Below are 9,995 nucleotides of genomic sequence, written 5' to 3' on the forward strand. Positions count from 1 at the left end.
AGAGGTGATGCCAGTGAGCCATTGAGATGATGATGGTTATGTTAAGCTGTGTATTCAGTTGTATATGGACCCCTGCTGTGGGGAAATAGGGTGGCTCCAGGAATAGGGCGCTCCAGGAAGAGGGTGGTTCCTGCTGCCTCCAGAGCCTGCTAATTGGAGTGCCCTTGGAGTTGGGGGGGGTCTGAGTGGGGTAGGCACGGAACCCGGGGGAGAGCAGAAAGAGTTCCTGGGGAGTGTGCATGGATTGCTGGTGGAGTTCTGGCAATAAAGTTAAAGTTTCCTGTTTGAACATACAAGTGTTTTGTGGCAGCTCAGTGATTTGTGCCTAGCCAGGCTGCGGCACAGAGGCTTTTCTTTGGCCCTTTCGATTAATAGGAGGCTCCGAGGCCACAGTCACAATCTCATATAAATTGCAGGTTTCTGTAGCTGCTCTGCCTCCAGAGAGACCATGGGCCATGACTCTAGGGTCCAGCAGCTTAGAGGCAGTGGAGTGCAAACCCCCAGCTGTCATTATTAAACTCGGTGGCCAATGGATAAGCCATTTTTCCTGCAAAATAATAATAATAAATTCTGCAAGTGCTGGGATTTGGTACAGTTGCCAGTTAACAAAAGTAGACCTGACTGATAAAAGGATGGTTGGTCGGGGCTCGGTGGCACAGGCCTGTCATCCCAGGGCACCTGGAGGCTGAGGCAAGAGGACTGCACGGTGGAGGCCAGCCTAAGCAGCTCAGCCAGACCCTGTCTCAGAATAAACACAAAAAGGGCCGCAGTGTGGCTCCCGGGCAGCACCCCGGGGTCAACTCCAGACACCAAAGTGACACTGAGTCAGGGCGAACACTGGGATGGTCCCCATGCCCCATGACTGCCCTCCTCTACAGTGGGAGGAACCCTTGACATGGGCCTGCAAGAGAGCAGCACCTTCCATGAAAATCCTCTCCTTGCGGAGTTCCCTGGCAATCCTACTAACAGAAAGCAGTGGTGACAGGAGAGACGCAGGGTCCCTGGCACCACTGCAGTCTTTGGAGTGGCATGTGGGCAGAGGCCGCTGGAGGAGCCTACAGGAGACTGGAGGAGTGGCGCCCAGACCATCTCAGAGGGCGGAAGAAGACGTGGGGAGGGGGCGCTGGTGCCTGTGAACATTTGGGTGACACGGCCAGGTGTGCGAGGCTCGGTAGGGTCAGCAGGTGAAGCTCAGGGGTCAGCAATCCATTCTTTACAGGATGCATATGAGTAGAGCCCTGCCGAGCACCCCGTGTGCCTGCCCAGGGCTTCCGGGGCCACCCCTGCGCCCCCTCTGAGCTGCCCGGCCAAGCCTGTGCTCCCTGTGAGCCTGCATGGGTGAGCCCCGTGGACTCCCACTTGCAAGTGGGCACTCTTCTGCAGTAGGAGAGGAGCACAGTTTCACGCTGCCCAGGACAGCACCTGTGTGAGAGGAGAACCCAGGAGGGTTGAGGAGCCCTACAGAGAAGTCTCAGTGATGCCTGTCGGGGTGCTGGCCATGACCTTGGAGGCTCTCTAAGGAAGCGAGGTCCCAGTTGAAAGGGAAGTGACCACAACACTCAGAGCGACCAAGAGAGCTTTATTGCAGCAGTGCAACAGAGGAGAAAAGAGAGAAAGAGAAAAGGAGAGAGAGCAAGAGAGACAGAGAGAGAGCAAGAGAGAGAGGCACAGCAGGAGGGAGTTTTTATAGCCCAAATCTAATGGGGTCTCTGGGTCTGCAAGCTGCCTTGTTGGCACACAGGGGGGTTAAGTGTTCAGCCTTGAGCAGGGGGGCAAAGCACTCAGCCTTGAATGAGGACTTGGGCATTTGGGCTTGAAGCAAACAGGTGATAAAAAACCAGACAGAGGGTTTGAGTGGCCAGGTCACCCTGCAGCTAACTTTGTTTGGCATGCCCTGCAGACAGCTTACTCCACAGGCCTTCCCTGGGCAGGGCCTCCCGTGGCCAGCCCCCCACACCCTCCCCTAGGAGGGCCTTTGTGGCCAGTTCCCCGCATCCTCCTGAGTCCCCTCCTGGGGTCCCAGATGCCCCACTGGGTCTGTAACTCCCTCCCATTGTAAGGGTAAAAGAAATTGAAGTTAAAGAGTAAAAGTTAAAGGGTAAAATACAGGGTGTTGTAAAGTTTCTAAGCTGCAAGGTCTGAGTTAAAATGTAAAGGAGGTAGTGTTAGGTTTCTATGCTACCTGCAAAACCCGAAATTTCTGTAACTGTTATGACAATGCTTAGAACCGCCCAGTAAATATTTCCCCTGACTATTTGGATTGTTTAATAAGGGCTCTGTGTGGTCGCACATAGGCATTGCAGGGCCTGGACCAATCAGTTTAAATGTAACCCCCTCTTTAGGAATGACCTATCACTCCAGCCTGACCTGTTCCTGCCAATGAATGAATTAATCATGTTTAGGAGTTGTTGTTCAATTTTCCCACGCCTCATGATGATTTGTTCTGATGTATACAAAGCCCTCCGCCCTCCCCCAAAAGTGTACTTAAGCAGTGCTCAGCCCCTGCTCGGGGCTCTGGATGCTTTCCCTTCTTGAGTGGGCATGGAGCCCCAGCATGCTGGTTTAATAAATCCCCCTTCTGCCAATTGCATGAGTGGTCACTTGGTGGTCTCTTTCTCCATGCGGGACCCTTACATTTGGTGCATTGGCCGGGAAAAGCGCATCGCCGGACAAGGAGACCTCCAACGGACTCCTTTAGGGGGTAAGTAAGGTGCCTCTTCCTCTTCTTCTTCCTCCTTTTCTTCTCCTCCTTGTTCTCCTTCTTGTTTTTTCCTTTTCGATCGCTTAGAGCTTTTTGGTTTTTGGCTCAGTGGAGAGCGTAAGTTCTCAGAGCTTTTTGGTTCAGGTTTGGTCTCTGGCTTGGATTGGTTTGGTTGGGTTGGCAGCGTGGCCGTCAGCAGAGAGTGTAAATTCTCCCTGGCAGTGGTGACAGATGTGTCCTAATCCACAGGCCACTCCTCTTAAGGGACGCCTTAGAGGATTCAGGGGTGGGGGAGGCAAAAGTGCCCCCAGTTGGTAGAGGGACAAGAGTGCCCTTGTTTGTACTCTGCTGCCAACCCGTTTGGTTTCGCCGGCAATTCTTTCTCTCAGATTGGATTCACAGTCTGTCTTTAATCTTTGCCTCTAAACTTGTGTTAACCATTTACTGTTTGTCCTTCTCTCTGTGTCACGTTTGTATTGTCCCTGTCTCTGCCTGAGTTACTCCCAGTATGGGACAAAGCCATTCCACAATGAAGCCTTTCTTGGTCCCTGCCTCCACTCCGACCCCTTCCCCCAAGATCCTATCACTCAATCCTTCTGCTCCTCCCCCTTTTCCCTCCATTCTCCTTGAGTCACAAGATTGTAGATCTTGGGGTTGTGAAGGAACGGGAGCTGCATGATGATCTTTGTGTGTCATTTTGTCTGTGTCTCTGTTAAGTGTGATGGCATTGTTTTACTTTGGACCAATGCAGAGTCCCAAATTCCAAATGGCCTTAGATGTGTGGAAGTAACTTTAGCTAAATTTTAACCAAATACTTCTCCTGTGAGGGACCAAAAGTCAATAGAACTGCCAGCTTTTCTGTTCTCACCTTTTAAACCTCTCTTAGCTGTGTTTTAAAGAACTTTGATAAACTTTACCCCCCTTTGTTGAGTGAAATTAGGGAAGCAGTGTTTTCTTTTCTTCCTGTAGTTGGCTTGAGCATGCCCACTGCAGAGGGAAATGCCTGGGGTCTAAAAACTTTGATATCTTGCTTAAACTTTTCTCAAACTCAAAACAACTGCAAGCAGAAGATGAACTTTTTGGGAAGCTGACTACTGAAAAGTTAGGAGATGTGAGAAATGCCTAGTGCCTGGGGTCAGACCAAGCCAGAGGAACTAATCCTGTAAGTAAAAGGTGAGACTGAGAAATTCCCAGCAGCTGCCAAAGCCATTTTCACTTTGGGGAATTTCCTCATTCTTTCCCTGCACTGTAAGGATTACTCCACCTGAATGCAGTAAAGTCAGTCACACTGAGACCCTTGATTTTACACCTATAGTTGCCCCTATGTGAGAACATCTGGTCCACTCGTGGGAAATCTATGGTGCCACTGATGTAAAAGTCATAATTAAATGGGAGTTAAAAACCTAGAGAGATTTTTCTCTTATCTGGTCTGTCTGTTTTGATTTTTTTTTTATTGTAACAGTTTGGTATCTGAATGGGTTCCTAAAACATTGCACTATCTTGCAGTTAAAAGTTGGGTTTAAACAATTGTTTAGTTTGATTTCAGATAGTTCATGGTAGAAAACTTAAATACTTAGGGTAAAAAAAAATTTGAAAGTTTCAATTTTTAACTGGGTAGCCTGAGAAAATTTCACTAGGTATTCCAGTGCATTAACTTGGGCGAAGATAATAAATTATGATATGATATCTGTTCCCCTCAGTGTGTAAGATTCAGGAAAAAAAAGGGTGCTAAATTAAAACATTGGTCTGGCTTATTGAAATGACATTAATTAGCAACAGTCTTGGAAATTTTTAAGGCCTAATTTTGGATATACATGATAAAACTTAATACTACTTTAGGAACTTCAGAACAAAGGAAGCAGCTTAATGATCCTGAGGAAATTTCCTCTGATGGTGGCCTTTATATTATCAGAAAAAGATCCTATTTTCAGTTTTGTATGGGCAAGTGTTTCTAATGTAAAGAGATATAAAGATATAAAATTTTGAGAATTGCATCTTAAACCTGAAAATTATGACTTATAGCTAAAATGCCTTAGGCATGAGGTTTCTGCTCAGAATTCCAGTTTTCCCAGTTCCTTCCAGACCTCAGCCAGGACTTAAGCTGATATGCAAATAGAAGAAGCTTGGGGCATTCAGCAGGAGACAGATTTCGGGCCCAAGGGAAAAAAAAAGAGTTAAAGTGTCTTTTTACCTCAACTCAAACTAGACCCCAACCAAAAAGTAAATTATATGGTATTTATTAATTACTGGCCAGTCTTTTTTTTTTTTTTTTTTTTTTTTTTTTTAGGACTCTTGCTTTTTCTTAGATTCTGTATTATTTTTTTTAGCTCATGATTTTGGTCCTACAGACCTAGGTTAATGTTTTTTCTGATCAACTGGAATTTTGAAACATTGCAATGGAGATTTCACCTGAAAAAGCTACTAGGGTGTTACACTTGTGTTATGTGTTGTATGTCGGTACATCTGTATGTGTGTATGTCCATATATCCTGCAGTGATATGACAATTGACAGATGAGGAGCACTCATAAAAAAAAATTAAAAATGGATCCAAATATCTTTGATTCACTTGATTCAAATGGTTCAATTTAAATTGGGTAAACAGATAAAAGTAAAGATGTCTTTAAAATTAAGCTTATAAGTTTTTCTAGGTGTTCAAAAAGACCCTAATAAAATGAAGATGTCTGTAAAATAATCTGCTTAAATTCAGAAATTTACAGATATTGTTTTAAAGTATGAACAAAAGGAGGTTAATAGATGGAAAAGAAAAACTAGAAAGTTTTAGGTATGGATTTAATAGAGGGAAAATGTGTTTTTGGACAAGAGAGTCTATGTGATTAAGTAATTAAGAGGGTTTAAATAAGTGATAAAAAGGTCTGTGTAAGTTGGTTATATGTGTAAGCTTTTGAGCAAGTAATCTTAAAGAAAATTAAAGATTATACAACTATGGTTAAACAACAGCTGTTATTTTTCAATATTGTAATGTTGTTTCTTTAAAAGCTAAACTTGGTCAATATAAAAACATCAATGTAATTATGGTGCTATTAATGTGTTCATATCTTCCAGGTATACAAGTCTATAAGGTAGAAGCTTCAAAAGAACATTGTATCAAGCTGGTGTTCTAAAGTTGTATTGTAATTTTAGGCTTAAAAGAAAAAACATGTTGGAGATTTGTTTGTCATTTGTGTTCTAAGATTGGACTTGTTATCAATAAGATATGTATGGTTCCATGTTACTTTTTACACTGAGATACAATTTAAATGTATTTTTAAGTTAATGAGAGCCTAATTTGTGTAAAGGTTTTATTGTAAAACACCAAAGTACTTTGCTACTTTTCTACAAAAGGTTAAAAGCTTTCAGCCTTTAATTCATGTTTTAGGTGTGATATTATGTTGTGTTAGCTAATGTTCATGTAAACTTGAACAACAATTTATGTAAACTTTGTAAAATGATCAGCTTCAGAACTATAGTACTTGAGATTTATAAAGAGCCCTGCCTTACTTGAGATAAGGCTCTGTCCCATCTCACTACATGTGAAAGTGGCTTTGAAAGAAGTAAGCCAGATTTCAGTACAGTTAAAGTTGTGTCCAAAAGTAGGTTTTAGCCAAGATTACTAGGATCTCAAATAGGGAATTATGATGTATAACCCTGCCAGAATTCAAGGTAGCCATTATGTAAGCTAAATATGTTTTTACCCTAGTTAGTTTTGTTTTGTAGTTTGCTTATAGATGGTTTAAGGATTTCCTGTTTATGTTTTAAAGAGGTACTGCTTTAAGAACTCACAACCTGGGTCAACATAAGATAAGGAGTTATCACCTACAGGATAGAGAGATGGACATTAAAGCCCAGTGCTCTTAATATAAGGCTGTTAACTTATTTTCTGGATGTTTAAGATCAAGTTTTTAAAATTAGTTAAATTACAAGGGCCAAGAAAACCAATATTCGGCTCTTGCCCTCTGAGTCAGTCTGAATCAGGGAATAGGGGACTTCTCCGAAGGGCTCTGCAACTCTAGGCCACATAACCTCCTGAGCAGGGAGATTAATGAGACCATTGGAGGACAGAAAGCCAATCGGTACATTTGCTGTGAAAAGGAGGGTCATCAGAAAGGGGAGACATCCCTGATGCTTCCGAGGGAAGCCACATGGTCAAGCAAGGCCTGGACCCATCCTAAGGTAAATGGCACTAGCAGAACTGAGAAGCTTCTATGAAGTTCCCCGAGGACTCCCAGGGAAACTCAGCTGACTGTTGACAATAGATAAGAACAAAAGTCAGTTTGACTTGCTTCATCTTAAACACTTAGCAAAGATAGTTAAAGCCAAAGCACAGCTGTTCCTGGACATTTTAAATGATAATAATAGTTAAATGTAACTTCCAAAAATAAGTAAACTGGAGGCTACAAAAGAAATTCTCAGACAGGAATGCCTGATAACTATTAAAAGGAACTGCCAGAGTAGTTTTTAGTTTAAGGCCCACAGATATTCCTAACCTAAACAGGTAGGCTTGGTGTTTGCTAGTATGGTTATCCAGCCCTAAGTAGCAAAATTAAAGGTTTCTCTATTAGACATAGGTCATACTAGTAAAAAGGACATCTGTAAACCTAAATGTTAGTTGTTGTGTTTACATCCCTGACATTTCTGGCAAGGTGACAAATATCCTTAAAGATTCACATGCTTAGATAGAAGCCATGTCCTCAGCAACTTTGTCGTGGAAACAATATCTTAGCTTCTGGTTCTTGGTACTTCCTGGTGGAAAATATTGTTAGTCTCTGTCTTGGCCATTATACTCATTGGCATATTCCTGTGCTGTGACATTTATTGCTGCATCAATATGGTTCCAGTAAATTAATGAATTCTTGTTTCTCTTATAGACCACCTATCACTCAAATGGCCCTCAAGCCTAATACTTCTCAATTGGACTTTTATCATGGACCACTCGATAGACCCGATATTTTTAAAGGGGGACTCCAAACTGCTTGCCCCACACCGTCCCTTTTCAGGATGAAGAAGCCAGAAAGATTCTCTTCGCCCCCCCTTCCTTACAACAGTAAGGAGTTCCCAAATTAGAGGGGGAAATGAAGCCAGATTTTAAGTTAGGTAGTCAGTGCAGTTAGATAAATCGGGGTCTAATACCGAGTGAAATCTAAAATGGAGGCCATGCTGGAAATGATTCCAAGGAATGCAAAACAACTCATGAAATGTGAAACCCTTCAATAATTGTGATGCATTACTTTTAAGATTAAAAGTAGTCAGAAAAAGGAGTGGGGAATGTAAGGGTAAAAGAAATTGAAGTTAAAGCGTAAAAGTTAAAGGGTAAAAGACCGGGTGTTGTAAAGTTTCTAAGCTGCAAGGTCTGAGTTAAAATGTAAAGGAGGTATTGTTAGGTTTCTATGCTACCTGCAAAACCCGAAATTTCTGTAACTGTTAAGACAATGCTTAGAACCGCCCAGTAAATATTTCCCCTGACTATTTGGATTGTTTAATAAGGGCTCTGTGTGGTCGCACATAGGTATTGCAGGGTCTGGACCAATCAGTTTAAATGTAACCCCCTCCTTAGGAATGACCTATCACTCCAGCCTGACCTGTCTCCACCAATGAATGAACTAATCACGTTTAGGAGTTGTTGTTCAATTTTCCCACGCCTCATGATGATTTGTTCTGATGTATACAAAGCCCTCCGCCCTCCCCCAAAAGTGTACTTAAGCAGTGCTCAGCCCCTGCTCGGGGCTCTGGCTGCTTTCCCTTCTTGAGTGGGCACGGAGCCCCAGCATGCTGGTTTAATAAATCCCCCTTCTGCCAATTGCATGAGTGGTCACTTGGTGGTCTCTTTCTCCACGCGGGACCCTTACACCATTGTTGAGGCCACACTATGTGACCTCCTGTCTGGGCAGTGAGGGGCCACGCACCTCTGTCTTTCTTGCTGCAGCAAACCCATGGCTGGTGTGCCAGCTGGAGCCAGAGGAAGGCATGCCAGATGGGTTGTGTGTGGACACCACGGGACACTTTGCATGGCCTGCATTGACGGAGGCAGGGTGATCCGCATGGACCCCAAGACAGGTGTGTGCACAGGGCAGTCAGTCAAGGAGGGGCCATAGGGTGCTTTGTGCTATGGTGTTCAGGGTCCGGGAGTGGGAGGGCAGCACCACATGCTTGTCCAGCTGCAGGGGACCTGTGCAGATGGCGAGAGTGCCAGGGTGGCCGCTCAGCACTTGTCCAGTGCAGTGAACACTGGGGCTGATGTAGCAAATGACCACAAACCAGCAGTTGAAAACTACAGGACTTTGTCCTCTCCCACCCTGGAGGGTGGAGGCTGGACCAGGGTCCCAGACTGAGCTCTCTGCATAGGCTCCAGCGTGGCTCCTCCTGCCTCTCCTAGCTCCTGGGCTCCAAGCGGCCCTGGGCTGGTGTCCCCTCACTCCAGGCTCTGCCTCGGTTTCCACGGGGCTCCTCCTCTGTGTCTATGTCCCCTCCTCTGTCTCTTGGGAGGACACTGCCATTGCATGAGGGCCCCCTGACCCAGGAGGAGCCCATCTCAGGACCCTTCACTAATGACCTCTGCAGAGACCCTGTTCCCACACCAGGTCCCACTCACAGGTTCTGGGGTGCAAATGTGGACAGGACCCACCTCTTACCATGGTGTCCAGCTCCCTCCACGGGCTCCAGGGAGACTCCTCCTGCCTCTCCAGCTCCTGGGCTCCAGGTGGCCCTGCTGACCCCTGCAGTCCATGAGGCAGGGCAGAGTTGGGTATCAAGTGCTGCAGGTGCCAGGGAGAACCAGCAGGCCCAGGGCCCCACTGGGAAGTGGGGACAGTCAGGCCACCTGGGATCCTGCAGCAGGCGAGTGGCTGGGCTTCAGGGATGTGCCTGTGCACTCTGGAGATGCCAGTGTCTAGAGTGATGTCCTGCTGCTTCCGGGGGGTCTGACTACTCCAACCTGTGCGTGACCTCTGCAGCAGACAGCTTGAGTCCAGAGCAGCTGTTGCTGGAGCCGCAGGCAGGACACATCTTCAAGGTCAGTGGGATCTCTCTGCCAGGGTCATCTTGGCTCCCGGCCATGTCTGCTCGGCCAGGTGTAACTCATCTTGACCTCGAGGACTGGAGCGGGCTTGGCAGCATCCATGGGGACATCTGTCCACCTGGAAAATAGCCCTCCTGAGGCCCCACATGCCCTGCTGTGCACAGAGACGTTTACGGGAGGTTTAAGAAGCTGGCTTGGCTGGCACTGCTGTGGCTGGTGCTGCCGGGAGACTCAGCCGCATCCAGGGACACACCTCTACCCTCTCCTCCCACAGGTCATGG

The sequence above is a fragment of the Marmota monax genome, unplaced genomic scaffold (assembly GCF_021218885.2).
Source record: "Marmota monax isolate L192 unplaced genomic scaffold, Marmota_monax_Labrador192_F-V1.1 WCK01_AAM20220418_F8-fsc00508, whole genome shotgun sequence".
Lineage (NCBI taxonomy): Eukaryota > Metazoa > Chordata > Mammalia > Rodentia > Sciuridae > Marmota > Marmota monax.